This window comes from Rhinopithecus roxellana, chromosome 5, assembly GCF_007565055.1.
Source record: "Rhinopithecus roxellana isolate Shanxi Qingling chromosome 5, ASM756505v1, whole genome shotgun sequence".
Lineage (NCBI taxonomy): Eukaryota > Metazoa > Chordata > Mammalia > Primates > Cercopithecidae > Rhinopithecus > Rhinopithecus roxellana.
The window spans coordinates 150,436,885-150,452,013 of record NC_044553.1 but is presented as its reverse complement, the minus strand read 5'-3'; positions in this window follow the sequence as shown (position 1 = coordinate 150,452,013).

The following is a 15,129-nucleotide window of genomic DNA, read 5'->3' as shown; positions in this document are numbered from 1 at the left end:
GTAATTTTTCTGTTTATTTCTCTATTCACTCAGTAGAATTTGTGGTTGAATTCCACCTTCGCTGCCATAGTTTTTTTACCACATTCCTAATGGTTTTCAACCTCTATACTGTAGTAGAAAATTCATCCAACTACTGAATTTAGTTTTAGCATAATACTGGATCAAATTGTTAGAATTTTCATTCCTGTCATTTTTGCTTTTTACAAAATGAAACAAAACTAAACAACAAAACCCTAGGAAAAAAGGAATGGCTTCTTTCCAACTAGCCAATTAAAACGCCCGCTATCTCCCCAAATAAAGCCTCAGGGTTCTTTCAGCCTCTTAATGGTTATTTGAAAAGAGTACAGAAACTATCAAAATACTTATCCAATCATTGGGGGGAAGAGCTGTGTCTTTAGGGACAGGAGAGTGAAACGCTATTATGCGTCAAACTTAAAAGCATTTGAACCTGATTTTTAAAGACAATGAGGTTTTCCACATACCGAAGTATTTAAAACATCTTCCATCCACAAAAATTTATCTTTAAGTTTTGTAAATATCAAGTAAGTATAGATGATATTTATTTTATATATTCCTATGGAAAAAAAATGCTGCTTTAATGTTCTGACATTTGTGATTATTTGCCAGTCTTTACTTTTTAATTTATTAAAAAGTTAAATACTAAGTTTTCTCTATGTAAAACAACTTAAATTGTCTTTTGATTTTTAGGGAAATATCTAAATGTGGGAAATTTCCAACTCAACCTTAATATTAGGTTGTGTTATTTATAAAGCTAAAGTTAATGCATTTTTGAATTTCTCAGGAGCACTGCAAGGCAAAAAAAATACTCCAAATAAAAATGATATATGTAAGTTGGCAATGTCTTCATTCACAATAAAAAATTTTTTAGCAAACAGCTGCTGACTTTTTCTTTAGAAATGACTTACACATGTTGTTTGTAGCAGTAGTTGATGAACTATTGAAGCTAATGTCTTTATTCACCGGATGTCTGCTATTAGGATACTGTTTGAGCCTTGGAAATTTTAAGCATGAATAATTTATAAGATGCTTGAGATTATGTATGAAAACAGGATTTGAAAATCCTGTTTTTTTGAAAATCCTGTTTTCATACATAATCTCAAAAATTCTGTTTTCATACATAATCTCAAGCATAACCTCGTCTCAACAAAAATACAAAAATTAGCCAGGCATGGTGGCACATGCCTGTAATCCCAGCTACTCAGGAGGCTGAGGTAGAAGAATTGCTTGAACCTGGGAGGTGGGGGTTGCACTGAGCCGAGGTCGCGCCATTGCACTCCAGCCTGGGTGACAGAGCGAGACTCTGTCTCAAAAAAAAGATTAAAAGAGGATCTGAGAGGTTTTAACCAGCCTTTTTTTTCCTTCAGAGGGTATTGTACATCATTGGCCTCTGATCCTTTTGCAAGATAATCAGTATGTCTTCATTTTTTCTTAGCTGTGGATTTTGAGTGCTTCTAGTGGTTCATATGATGGCAATACTGGAAGGATCATGGCTTTTAAAGTTGACAGCATGATTGGAGTACTGATTTTGACCCTTTCTGTGTGAGCTGTCACAGAATTACCTTGACTATGGGTCTTATTTTTCTCATCTCTGAAATGAGCCAACACCTACCTAGTAAACCCCATGGGGTTGTTAGGATCAAATGACACATTCATTCACAATGTTTATTAAACGAATAAATGTGCCACTTGTGGAAATGCCTTGTAAAGTCCAAAATTCTATACAGATGTTCAAAGTTTATCACTGTCAAAGGGTAGATAAGAATGTCAGGGAGTTACTGAAGCCAAGAGTTCTTTCCGAAAGGTAAGGAGAGGTCAATGCATGAAGTGCTTGCTACTGTGAGGGCTGGAGAGTAAGTATTAAGAAGCCTGTGCGGACTCGAGGACCAGAAGGTGGTTGTTGCCTTTGACTAGAGCGGTGTAGATGGAGTGGTAGGAACAAAGCCTCATTGTTGAGTGGGCGGGGAGCAAGCAGAGATAGTGTTTGTAAGCAACTCTGCTGAGAAACCAGATTGCAGAAGGGGAAGAGGGCATGAGTAGGAGAGGAAAGTGGGGGCGGTAGGAGAGTTGTTAGAAGCTGAGAGACTCGAGCTTATGGTAAATGTTTATGGTGAGGACACGATTAGATGGAAAGGCTGAAGAGCGTATAGAGAGAAGAGTTCCTGAGAAAGGGAAACAGGACGGGAGAACAGTTTTGAAGGGATTGGCCTTAGATGGGAAGGACCCCTTGATCGGGGCTGGCACTATGGAAGAGAGGGGAGATGTAGATGCGGGTGGATTTGGGTGGGGGAAGTTGCGGGAATTTTTCTCTGCAGTTGAAGGGAAGCTTATCTGCTAAAAACAAGGGGAGCAGGGCTTGGGGCTTGAGAAATTCACAGGTAGGAGAGACAGACACATGTCCAGATTACTAAAGAAGTATGAGAAATGCTTGGGGGGGCTCATGCCAAGCACTAGGGGCCCTGAGTTGGGCCTAGAAGACTGATGGGAGTAGGGAGAGTGGTTATTCAGCACATCTTGAAAGAAACGTTTCAGCACTTAGGAAGGAAGCAAGCTAGGAAATGAAATGTCAGATAAAAGCCTAATGGTTCTTGCCCTAACCAATTCTACTGGAATACAAAATGTCACTAATCAGAAACTTGTTTTCCTGCCTTTGGGACTTAGGTCATGTGAATAATGATATAGCTGAAGGTTTTATAGCATGTTATTGTTATAATTTAGTACATCCAGTAAATTAATAATCCACTATAGTTATAACAATATTTGCCTTGAAGATAAAATTCAAAAATGTTACTGAGAGAAAAATGTAAAAATGTTTAAAAAATGGATCACTTAGGGCAAATATTTGAACCTTTAGTTGGTTTTTGTCTTAGCTCCTAAAATGGAATCTTCCTGTGTATCAGTCTTTTTAGCCTTTCTAGGGTTAAGAGAGTAATAATTTGCACTGTAGTGATATTTTAACTGTGATAATTTTCAGCTGTGACTTTCTACAAGCATAATCTTTTCAGCTCTAACATTCTTTGACTTCAGTGAATTATTTTTTACCTTAAAAATTAAATCTCAATGATTTGAAAACATTTGACTGCTAACTTAATATAAGAGTTTGGTAAAGTTGTTTTGTAAGTGTCCGTGGACTCTTAAAAATGTAAGATACATCATTTCTTCCTGTAAAATGTAAGGCACTTAGATGTTGAAGGATATTGTGAGTTTTCCTCTCACAATGAGTCAGTCTCAAGCCCTTGGTAACCCATGTGTGAACGGGAACGTACTGCACTCGAAATTCATACATTTCCCAAAGGACAAGGTTCCCACCTCCAGATGGTGAAGGGAGACATGATTTTTCTAAGAATTAGAAAATATGTATTTGCTTCTGGTTTCCTCTTCACCTGTTTAGATGTATTTAAAGAACTGTGCTGTCATCCGTGAGTCAACACACAAATCCCTTTACTAAAGGATCACTTTACTAAAAGTATATTCAGACACTCTCTGAGTAAAAAGATGGTGGTGGTGACGAACTTACAAGATCTAATGAGGTAAGTTTTATTTTTGAAAATTTATATGGACTGCTTAGTTTTTGAAAATTTTTGGAATCATTTTAAAGTCTTCTCCCTAAAGCGTTTCCATGCCACATGCACACATACTCCGAGGGTAGTCTGACCTGCCTGCATTCAATCTGTACTGCTCTCGTCAGCGTTGCACTTGGCAACTGTAGCTTCTGTGTTGAAAATATGATGATCGTAAAAATCAATTCTTCATAAAATTGCTACTCGAGGAATTAAGACTTTTCTTCTGAGTCTTTCCACTCCCTCCACTTTAGACACCAGTGTTACTTGCTGAAAAGAAATTTTACCTCGATGTCATTTTTTTTTTTTTTTTTTTTTTTTTTTTTGAGATGGAGTCTCACTCTGTTGCCCAGGCTGGAGTGTAGTGGCGCGATCTTGGCTCACTGCAACTTCCGCCTCCCAGGTTCAAATGATTCTCCTGCCTCACCCTCTCGAGTAGCTGGGATTATAGGTGTGTGCCACCATACCTGGCTAATTTTTGTATTTTTAGTAGAGATGGGGTTTCACTATGTTGGCCAGGCTGGTTTTGAACTCCTGACAGGTGATCCGCCCACCTCGGCCTCCCAAAGTGCTGGGATTACAGGCGTGTGCCACCGTGCCCGGCCCTAATAGCATTCTTTAATTTGTGTGTATGCATGTGTATGTGTCAAATGTTTAAAACATTTACGAGGAGACAATTGGATATTAGGAGGGACATCCGACTATGGTGGTGTGAAGAGGTCAGCCAATTCTCCTTGTAAGAAACAAGTATAAAACTAAAATTGTCAAAACCATTTGGGAGATCTGGAAATTGATCAAAGGCAGACAAGAAATTGAGTTATTTTTGAAAAGCTTCTAGAGCTTTGGGTGGGAACCTGGAGTCTGTGGCCTTCCTACCTGGGGCTTCCGTCACCCCTCAAACCTCCTGGCTTTTCTAGCCCTGAACTGGTATGAAAACCAGCAGCTTTGTTGCCTGAGGTGGTGAACAATGGTGGAGGTTGGGTGGTGCAGGACCCATGATGTCAATTAAAAGCGGTGAACTTGGAAGGAAACAAATGGAGAAAACTCTGTTTTGCTAGCCTGAGATTGCAACTCCAGATAGGGCAAGTGGTCAGCAGAAATTTAAAGCGGACATCCTGAAACAGAGAGGCATAGAAGGGCCACGGTTGAGACTTGAGAGCGCCCCATGGGACGGAAAAGCCTAGACCAGCATGACACTGGCCTTTGAGTGAGCTGCTGAACCTACACTCAGATCCATCCGCGGTGCATGGAAGCCCTTCGAGGCGCCAGGTGCAGCACAGCTATGCAGGAGTGACCCCTGGGAAGCCAGACCAAAAGATAAAAAGACTGTAAAACTAAGCAGAGACGTGAGCAGCCACATTCTCTTGTGTGGGAGGCAGATTCTGCAGTTACATTCAATCAAGCTTTAAAAAAAAATCAAACTATGTCAGAATCAATACTTGCTCAATCGTCTAGTTTTTAACCAGAAATTATGAGTAAGACAAAGAAGAAAGTGAGGCCCATACTCAGGAAAAAGCAGTCCAAAGAAACTGTGTGGGTCTGGAAGTTGGATTTAACCCACAAAAACTTGAAGGCAGCAATTGTAAATAAGAAGTATTAAAGGAAAGCATGTTTAAAGAACACCGAGTAAGATATTAACACTTGCGTACTCATTCCCAAGCTTTATCAAATCAGGTGCCGTATTTTCAATCAAACAGGATGCCATATTTTCTAAAGAATTTAAAAAATACTTTTACTTAAAACTTTGAACATAGACATGAAAGTAGAGTGAGTAACATAGTGATTCCATGTACTCATCACCAGCCTTAACAATTATCCATTCAAGCTTGTCAATCAACTCTTTTCTTTTTCTTTTTTTTTTCTTTTCTTTTCTTTCTTTCTTTTCTTTTCTTTTTTTTTTTTTTTTTTTTTTTTTTTTTTTTTTTTTTTTTGAGACGGAGTTTTGCTCTTGTTGCCCAGGCTGGAGTGCAATGGCACGATCTCGGCTCACTGCATCCTCAGCCTCCCAGGTTCAAGCGATTCTCCTGCCTCAGCCTCCCGAGTAGCTGGGATTACAGGCATGAGCCACCACGCCCGGCTAATTTTGTATTTTTAGTATATTTTTAGTAGAGATGGGGTTTCTCCATGTCGGTCGGGCTGGTTGCCAACTCCCGACCTCAGGTGATCCGCCCGCCTCAGTTTCCCAAAGTGCTGGGATTACAGGCGTGAGCCACCGCGCCTGACCCCAAGCTTATCAACTCTTGTTTCATCTTGGGCTCCCACCTACTTCCTTTTTTAAAATTTTGAAAGGATTTTTACATAACATCTTAAAACTACCATAAGAAGCAAATAGGAGTAACAAATCTTGTTATTCTTTTTAGGACAATGTAGACGATCAAATGATGTCTGTCTCTCCTGTTCCTGAACTCTTAGGAATGTTTTGGGATTTGTTTTGATTTTGTTTTGTTTTTCAGGAGTGTAGCAATTTTATTCAACTATTCCTTTCCAGGTGGACCTTCAGTTTGGTTTAAGTTTTTGACAGTACAAATAAAGCTAAAATAAACATTTTGTATATATTTTTTAAAAACAAAATCATACCTGTGAGGCTGGTTTTATGATCCCATTTCACAAAGGAGGAAAGAAGTTACCCCATAGCCAAACTGTCAGAGCTACTCTTGTTTCCACAGCAGACTGTAAAACATGCCCTCGTAGGTTATTAAATCACTAATCTATCTAGGTGTTTGGTGACATTTGTCAAAAACAAAAATTTTGTTTTGATCATTAGTGATATGAGTTGTTGCTCCTGAGAAAAATTAGCTAAAGGGTCAATTACTTCTTGAACATTCCCTCAAAAGTGATCATGGGACCATGCTGTTGGGAGGAGGCTACATGTTCAGCTCATCATTTAAGCTTTAGATGGGCAATTTAGATCACAATTATTTATTACATAATTAATTTGAAATTTGATCTAGGAAAACAGAATTCCTCTATTGTCTAATTCTTGAGATATGCTGGATAAAGACTCTACACCAGGGGTGTACAATCTTTAGGCTTCCCTGGGCCACAGTGGAAGAATTGTCGTGGCTCACACATAAAATACACTATTGATAGCTGATGAGCTAAAAAATAATAATAATAATAATAATATTTTAAGAAAGTTTACAAATTTGTGTTGGGCCACATTCAGAGCCATCCTGGGCCACATGCCAGGGACCGGACACGCTTGCTCTACGCTGTTTGTGTGATTTATATTTAATAAAATACCCAAATATTACAATATAGTGATAATACTTGCTGAAGCAATTTCATTAGGATATAACATCTACCAGGAAAAAATTAGTCTTTATTCAGCAGATATTACTGAGTACATGTCAGGCTGTGCACATAGTTATAATGGTGAAAAGGACTGTTAGTGCTTTTGAGGAACTCACTGTTTACTGAAAGAGACAGAGCATTATAAAATGTGTTATAAAATGGAGGCAGAGTCAAGATATCATGGGAAAAAAATTGGGAGATCCAACTTTGAAGGTCTCTAATAATCTCATAAGAGAGGTGCCATTTGATCTGTCTTCTTAAAAGTGGGAAAATACTAGCCTAAAGATTAGAGTCTAGAGGGACCCACGCTAGCATCATCTATATAGCATGGCTTAAAAACTGTTTATGTCTAAGAAATCAAAAACCAGAAAAAGGCCGGGTGAGGTGGCTCACGCCTATAATCTCAGCACTTTGGCAGGCTGAGGTAGGTGGATCACTTGAGGTCAGGAGCTCGAGACTAGCCTGGCTAACATGGTGAAACCCCGTCTCTACTAAAAATACAAAAATTAGCTGGGTGTGGTGGGGGTGCCTGTAGTCCCAGCTACTCCGGAGGCTGAGGCAGGAAAATCCCGTGAACCCGGGAGATGGAACTTGCAGTGAGCCGAGATTGCGCCACTGCACTCCAGCCTGGGCGACAGAGCGAGACTCCGTCTCAAACAAACAAACAAAAATAGTCAACAAAACTGAGAAACGTAGATTCACAGCTTATTGAAAAAAAAAAATCATGGTCTGATAGTCTAAATACATGTAAGGCAAATGGAAAAAGAAGACAGGCATGGTGGTGTGCACCTGTAGTTCCAGCTACTTAGGAGGCTGAGGCAGGATGACTTGAGACCAGAAGTTCAAGGCTACAGTAGTGTGCTATCATGGCACCTCTGAATAGCCACTGCACTCCAGCCTGGGCAACATGGGGCAACACCCCATCCATTAAAAAAAAAAAAAAAGAAAGAAAGAAAAAATTCTCCATTTATTTGCAATTCATTCAAATTTTCTGAAAACTCAGAACTATAAATGAAACCCAACTATATGTAAATTAATCCACCTGAACTATGTTGAGTATTTTCATTCATTTTTCAAAATGGAATAATGTTTGAGATAAGTTTAAATGACTGATTATCTACCAAACCTACAGTGGCTCAAAGACTAAATCATGAGAAATTTTCATGTGTGTACAAAAACTTTTCTTTCTAGTCATACTCTTTGCATAAGTAGATTTTTAAAAATTACTAGATATTTTAATACCTTTATTGGAGATGTAAATGATATGTAGGACTTCATGGGTCAAAAAAAGAAAAATGCCTTTATAATTTATTTATTTATTTTTGAGATGGGGGGGTTTTACTCTGTTGCCCAGGCTGGAGTGCAGTGGTGTCATCTCGGCTCACTGCAGCCTCTGCCTCCCGGGCTCAAGCAATTCTCCCACTTCATTCTCCCAAGTAGCTGGGACCACAGGCACACGCCACAACACCTGGAAAATTTTTGCATTTTTGGTAGAAACGGGGTTTCTCCATGTTGCCCAGGCTGGTCTCGAACTCCTGAGCTCAAGTGATCCGCCCATCTTGGCCTCCCAAAGTGCTTGGATTACAGGCGTGAGCCACTGTGCCCAACCTATAATTTAAATTAAGACCAACTGTTTAAAATTACTTATATATATATATTTTTTTTTTCTCCTAGGGACAGGGTCTGTGTCACCCAGGCTGGAGTGCAATGATGCAATCATAGTTTACCGTAGCCTCAAACTCCTAGGCCCATGAAGTCCTTCTGACTAGGCCTCCCAAAGTGCTAGGACTACAGGTGTAAGCCACTGTATCTGGCCTGGTACAGGAATGTTATTGAAATCTGACATCCCATCAGTATACACTGAGAAGTTTACATGGCTTTGGGCCAGTTAGGGTGTGGGGGCTCCTGACGGATCCTGGACCCTGTGCTACCCTCTGTGGTTGTGACCTGGGCTGGGGCCTCTGTACTTCGCATTCTCTTTGCCCTGAAGTGAACTGCTATTTGATCAGTGTCCACCACTGCCCCAGAGGGGTGCAGGAGCTTGTGCACCTGTCATGTGCAAAGCACAGGGCAGTAGGACAATGGCGTCACCCAGCCATCTCCCAAGGCTCCTCTCACCACTAATCCCATTCTTTTGGTTCTAAGTTGGATGCTGCAGGGAAGTGGAGCCCAGGTGTTCTCCAATTCTCCTTCAGCTTATCTGGGGCTCTTACATGATCCTACAGTCTCAACCCTCACCTCCTGGGTTGAGACCAGGTAGTTTCTTATTCTGCTTTCATCCTCTGATCCTCTCTACTTCCTGACTTCTCCCCCACATTTATTTTCCTGGGTACAGAAAAGCTGTCCTGGTATCATAAAATTTCTCTATGCTATGACCTTAGAAAACGTTTCTTCCAGCAAAGTCTGTGTTTCAAGACTATTGTCTCTTCGTAGACTCAAAAAAGTCTAATTCGAAATTAAATTATCATACTTTTGCTGTCATAATTTCTCATCCTAAACCAACTTCCAGTGCAGCTTTAGATTTGAGATTTTAGAACAGAATGTTCCTTAGAGGAGTCCCAGGAGTAATTAGAGATCCTATCCGTAGATTAAGGTGGATAATGGTAAAAATTTACCATGCCTGTAAGTATTACTGATGGTTTTCACAGGTATCCTGAAGGAAAGGAGAACGGGTCAAGGGAGAGGGGAAAAAAAGAAAGTCAGACTTTTTTTTTTTTAATTGTTATTTAGTTTTTATTTCATAATCATAAACTTAACTCAACTCTGCAATCCAGCTCGGCATGGGAGAGAACAAGGAAAACACGGACCCCAAAGGGAACTGCAGCGAAAGCACAAAGATTCTAGGATGCTGCGAGCAAATGGGATGGAGGGTGCTCTCCTGAGCTACAGAAGGAATGGTCTGGTGGTTAAGATAAAACACAAGTCAAACTTATTCGAGTTGTCCACAGTCAGCAATGGTGATCTTCTTGCTGGTCTTGCCATTCCTGGACCCAAAGCACTCCATGGCCTCCACAATATTCATGCCTTCTTTCACTTTGCCAAAGACCACATGCTTGCCATCCAAGCACTCAGTCTTGGCAGTGCAGATGACAAACTGGGAACCATTTGTGTTGGGTCCAGCATTTGCCATGGACAAGATGCCAGGACCTGTATGCTTTAGGATTAAGTTTTCATCTTCAAATTTCTCCCCATAGATGGACTTGCCACCAGTGCCATTATGGCGTGTGAAGTCACCACCCTGACACATAAACCCTGGAATAATTCTGTGAAAGCAGGGACCCTTATAACCAAATCCTTTCTCTCCAGTGCTCAGAGCACAAAATTTTTCTGCTGTCTTTGGATACTTGTCTGCAAACAACTCAAAGGAGACACGGCGCAAGGGCTCGCCGTCGACGGCAATGTCGAAGAACACGATGGGGTTGACCATGGCTAGTAGTACAGGATTTTCCTCGGCGGCAGCATCTGCAAAAAGCTGAACGTCAGACTTTTATCACACATGATAAAGTGGAAAAAAATCTATTGAAACTCATTTTTAAATTGTTACATAATTCTTCCCAAACAGAAAAGTCTAAGGAAGAGTTAATACATGTCCATGAACCTATATTCCAGCTTTGATAGTTAACACGATTTTGCTGATCTCATTTCATTTATCCTCCATTAATTTAGTAGGCCTTTCTAAGTGATAAAGACACGTTAGAAATTATGAGATCTTACAAAATAACAACAATTCTTTATTCTCTAACACCTAGTCTATATTCAGATTCTCTCATTATATCGAAGGCGTGTCTTTACACACACTTGGTTAATACACATCAGGACCCAAACACAATGCAAATGTTACATTTGCTTATTCTGTTTCTGCACCAGTCATTTGCCTCTGCTCTTGGATTCACTGTCCTGTCTCCTCCTTGCTCTGCTGGTATCCTGCACATTTTTCTTCTCAAGCTTCTTTGCCACTGGCTTCCCATTGAGTTCAGCCAACTCAATGGGAAGTACACATAGGAGACTCAAAGGATGAGAGGAGGGAAAAGCCAGGGCATTTCTCCCAGCTTCTGCCTCTGACAGCGACCGCTTCTCCAGCCCTCTAGCAGCCTCCACCTGATGCAATTCTTGTAGGTGGCCCCCACTCCTGGGTTCTGGTTACATCATCTCCTCTTCCTTAGTCCTTCTAGCTCTAGGGGAGGTAGTGGCTTCCTGAGGGAGCATAGCTGTGGGTTGCCTCAACATTCCATTTGGCATTTCAGCTCTTTCAACTCTTTTGAAACTAGTTCCCTGTGTTCAATTCCTCTGCCGAACTACCGGGTACAGGCTATGTTTTTTCCCTGGACAGGTCCTGACTGACACAAGCTTTTCCCCTCCTTTCCATTTCTTTACACCCTCCCTCCCTTTTTGAATTCTTTTATGCTATTGCTTCTTCCTCAGGGGTCTTTTAATTGTTTCCTCTATTCTTTTTTTTTTTTTTTTTTTTTTTTTTTTTTGAGACGGAGTCTCGCTCTGTCACCCAGGCTGGAGTGCAGTGGCCGGATCTCAGCTCACTGCAAACTCCGCCTCCCAGGTTTACGCCATTCTCCTGCCTCAGCCTCCCGAGTAGCTGGGACTACAGGCACCCGCCACCTTGCCCGGCTAGTTTTTTGTATTTTTTTAGTAGAGACGGGGTTTCACCGTGTTAGCCAGGATGGTCTCGATCTCCTGACCTCGTGATCCGCCCGCCTCGGCCTCCCAAAGTGCTGGGATTACAGGCTTGAGCCACCGCGCCCGGCCTTTTTTCCTCTATTCTCTATACTCCTTGCAAACTGGCAGTCATGTCAGATCTAGAGCCGTGCTGGGTGATGGTGAGAGCCACCAGCCACATGTGGTTGTTTAAATGTCAACTTAGGCCGAGAGCAGTGACTCACGCCTGTAATCCCAGCACTTTGGGAGGCTGAGACAGGCAGATCACTTGAGGTCAGGAGTTCGAGACCAGCCTAGCCACCATAGTGAAACCCCGTCTCTACTAAAAATACAGAAATTAGCTGGGTGTGGTGGTGGGCACCTGTAATGCCAGCTACTTGGGAGGCTGAGGCAGGAGAATCACTTGAACCTGGGAGGCAAAGGTTGCAGTGAGCCGGGATTTTGCCATTGCACTCTAGCCTGGATGACAAGAGCAAAACTCCGTATCCAAAAAAAAAAAAAAAAGTAAACTTAAATTAGTTAAACAAAACAAAAAATTTGCACTGGCCACATTTCAAGTTCTCAGTGGGCACACGTGGTTAGTCACTGCCACATTGGACAGGGCAGACACAGAACATTTCCAGCATGGCAGAAAGTTCAGCTTGATGTTGCCATTCTAGAAGCTTGATTAAATTCAAGCCCAATACTTTTAGGCAAGAATATTTACAGGGAAGGCTTGTGTTGGGAGAACCTGTTGCTTAAAAATCATTCGGAGCTGCTGAGAAAGTAACAATTTTCTCATCAGAATCAAAATGCAGATTCCTCCCCCGCCCCGCCCCTTTAATCTCAGGATGTAAGGCCTAGTTTATTCATTTTAACAAGCTCTCAGATGACTCTGTTGCTCTCTGTCATTTGAAACCTCGGTTTTAAGACAGTCTTAACTGTCTTCAAGACCAAACATTCAAGCTATGAGATCCTGTCTCTCCTACATGTGGTGTTAAAAGTTCTTTCTCTTATGAAATATGATGATGTGATATATCATGGTTGTATTTTCTTTTGTTTTTACTGGCAAAATTAAAAATTGGCACCTAATATTATTCTCTCCAATTTCAAGGTGGTTGACTTTACTAGTCTGGTATATTCAAGAATCTGGGAGCCACTAATACGGTCTAATGTGGACTGTAAATAGGAAATGAGATAAATGGACCATCATACCCTTTTACAGTCACAGTAAATATGTTAGGGTTGCCCAAAATCTCAATCCATATTAAATGTCAGAAAACAAATTGACAAGAACAAAACAGAGATGGCAGATGAAGGAAGGTCATTACCAGCTTTTGAGCACAACTCTGGGGCTCCCCGGCAGAGTCTGCTTGCCTGAAGTCTCTAGGACAGAGCCCACATTTTGCACATGGTTATGTGTCAAAATCACAGTCAGCTAAAACAATAAGAAAAGCCCAGGTGTTTTAATGATTTGCTGAATTTCCTGGAAATTCCAGGTATGCCTTGCCTAGAAAATTCTGACATTCTCAAACTAGTTGGTTACATTAAAGTACAGACCGGGCACAGTGGCTCACGCCTATAATCCCAGCACTTTGGGAGGCCAAGGCAGGTGGATCACTTGAGGTCGGGAGTTCAAGACCAGCTTGGGTAACATGGCGAAACCTCATCTCTACTAAAAAAATACAAAAATTAGCGGGGCGTGGTGCTTGGCGCCTGTAATCCCAACTACTCAGGAGGCTGAGGCAGGAGAATTGCTTGAACCCAGGAGGCGGAGGTTGCAGTGAGTCAAGATTATACCACTGCACTCCAGCCTAGGCAACAGAGGGAGACTCCATCTCAAAAAAAAAGTATGTGATCAGAATTATAGAGGGAAAGGCCAGGCTCAGCTGCTCATGCCTGTAATCCCAGCACTTGGGGAGACCGAGGTGGGAGGATTGCTTGAGGTCAGAAGTTTGAGACCAGCCTGGGCAACATAGCGAGACCCTATCTCTAAAAAAAAAATAAAAAATTAACCAGGCATAGTGGTGCACACCTGTAGTCCCAGCTACTCCAGGGTTTGAGGCAGGAGGATCCCTTGAACCCAGGGGTTTGACATTACAATGAACTATGATAATTCACTGCACTTCAGCCTGGGTGACAGAGTGAGACCCTGTCGCTTAAAAAAAAAAAATGTAGGGGTAAACACTCAGGAAAACTTAAAGCCATGGATGAAAGAGAGAAGATGCATCATCAACTAGAGACACGAGAACAATTAGAGGTGGAGAAAAGAGCACTGTATTTGGCCAGGAGGAATCACTAGGCAACTTAGGCAGCATTATGTGGGTGAATGGTGGGAACTTAGCCAGATTTTAGAGGGTTAAGGTGGGACTAGGTAGTGAGGAGGTGGCTGAGACAAGTACTCAGTGAGAAGTCTGACCAAGGGAGGAGGAGAGAGGAAACCTCTGGGGGCATCAGGAACAACAGACACTCCCCCACTCCCCAACGGCAGGAACGGGCGGAACAGTGGGGTGGAGCCTCTGGCTAATGCTGAACTCAGGTGTTGGCTGTCATTTTAGTTTTCTGACTGTTTTGGGCCAAGTTTGGATAATATGTGAAACCAAAGGCTTTACTAGTGTTCAGAAAAAGGAGAGAGAGCGAGACAGAGCAATGATGGAAGGGCCCATGGAGTTCTGGAATATTCCTGCAGGGCTGAGACAGGGAGGAAAGTAGCCAGGGAAGCTGTGAGTAGAGAAAGCAGGCTTGGTAAACCGGAAGGAAGGAAGGCTCTAGAATCCAACAGGCTGGTAAGGGCTGGAGTTTGGACCCCTGATTATCTGCATGGCCCCAATGTTCCTGCACCTGTTTATCCACAAAACGGAGGGTTTCCTATTTCACAGGGTTATTGTGGGGGTCAAAGGAGAGGAACTGTAGTGTCTAACATAATCATAGACATTCAATAATGCCCCTCTCCCTATTTTGCATTTGCTCATAAAAAGGCATTACAATATAATTATTTTTGGACAGTAAAAAAATAAAAGTTTTGTTTATTATTGAGATAGGGTCTTGCTGTGTCGCCCAGGCTGGAGTGCAGTAGAACACCCATGACTTACTGCAGCCTTGGCCTCCTGGGCTCAAGCAATCTTCCTGCCTCAGCCTAATGAGTAGCTGGGACTATAGGCACACACTACTATGCCTGGCTAAGTTTTAAAATGTTTTATAGAGACAAGGGTTTCATCGTGTTGCCCAGGCTGGTCTCTAACCCCTGGCCTCAAGCAATCCTCCTGCCTAAACCTCCCGAGTTGCTGGGATTACAGGCATGTGCCACGTTGCTCAGCTCTGATTTAATATTAATAGTCAACATATATCATTCAATCTATAATTTTGTGAGTTTTCTGCCAATTTGACATATTGCTTTACGAAAAAATAAAATTGCTTATTTGTCTTTCAACCCACAGTGACAAAGTGAAGAAACTGAGCTTCATTGGAACCAGGAAGATCTCATTCAGCAGATGATAACCTCTTACACTGATGCTCCAATTTGCATTTTGTAAAGTTGTTTTACAGTTTTGATTGTGTTTGATTCTGATGGTAGGAGGTGGAGCAGATGATAGGATTCCCATTTTGC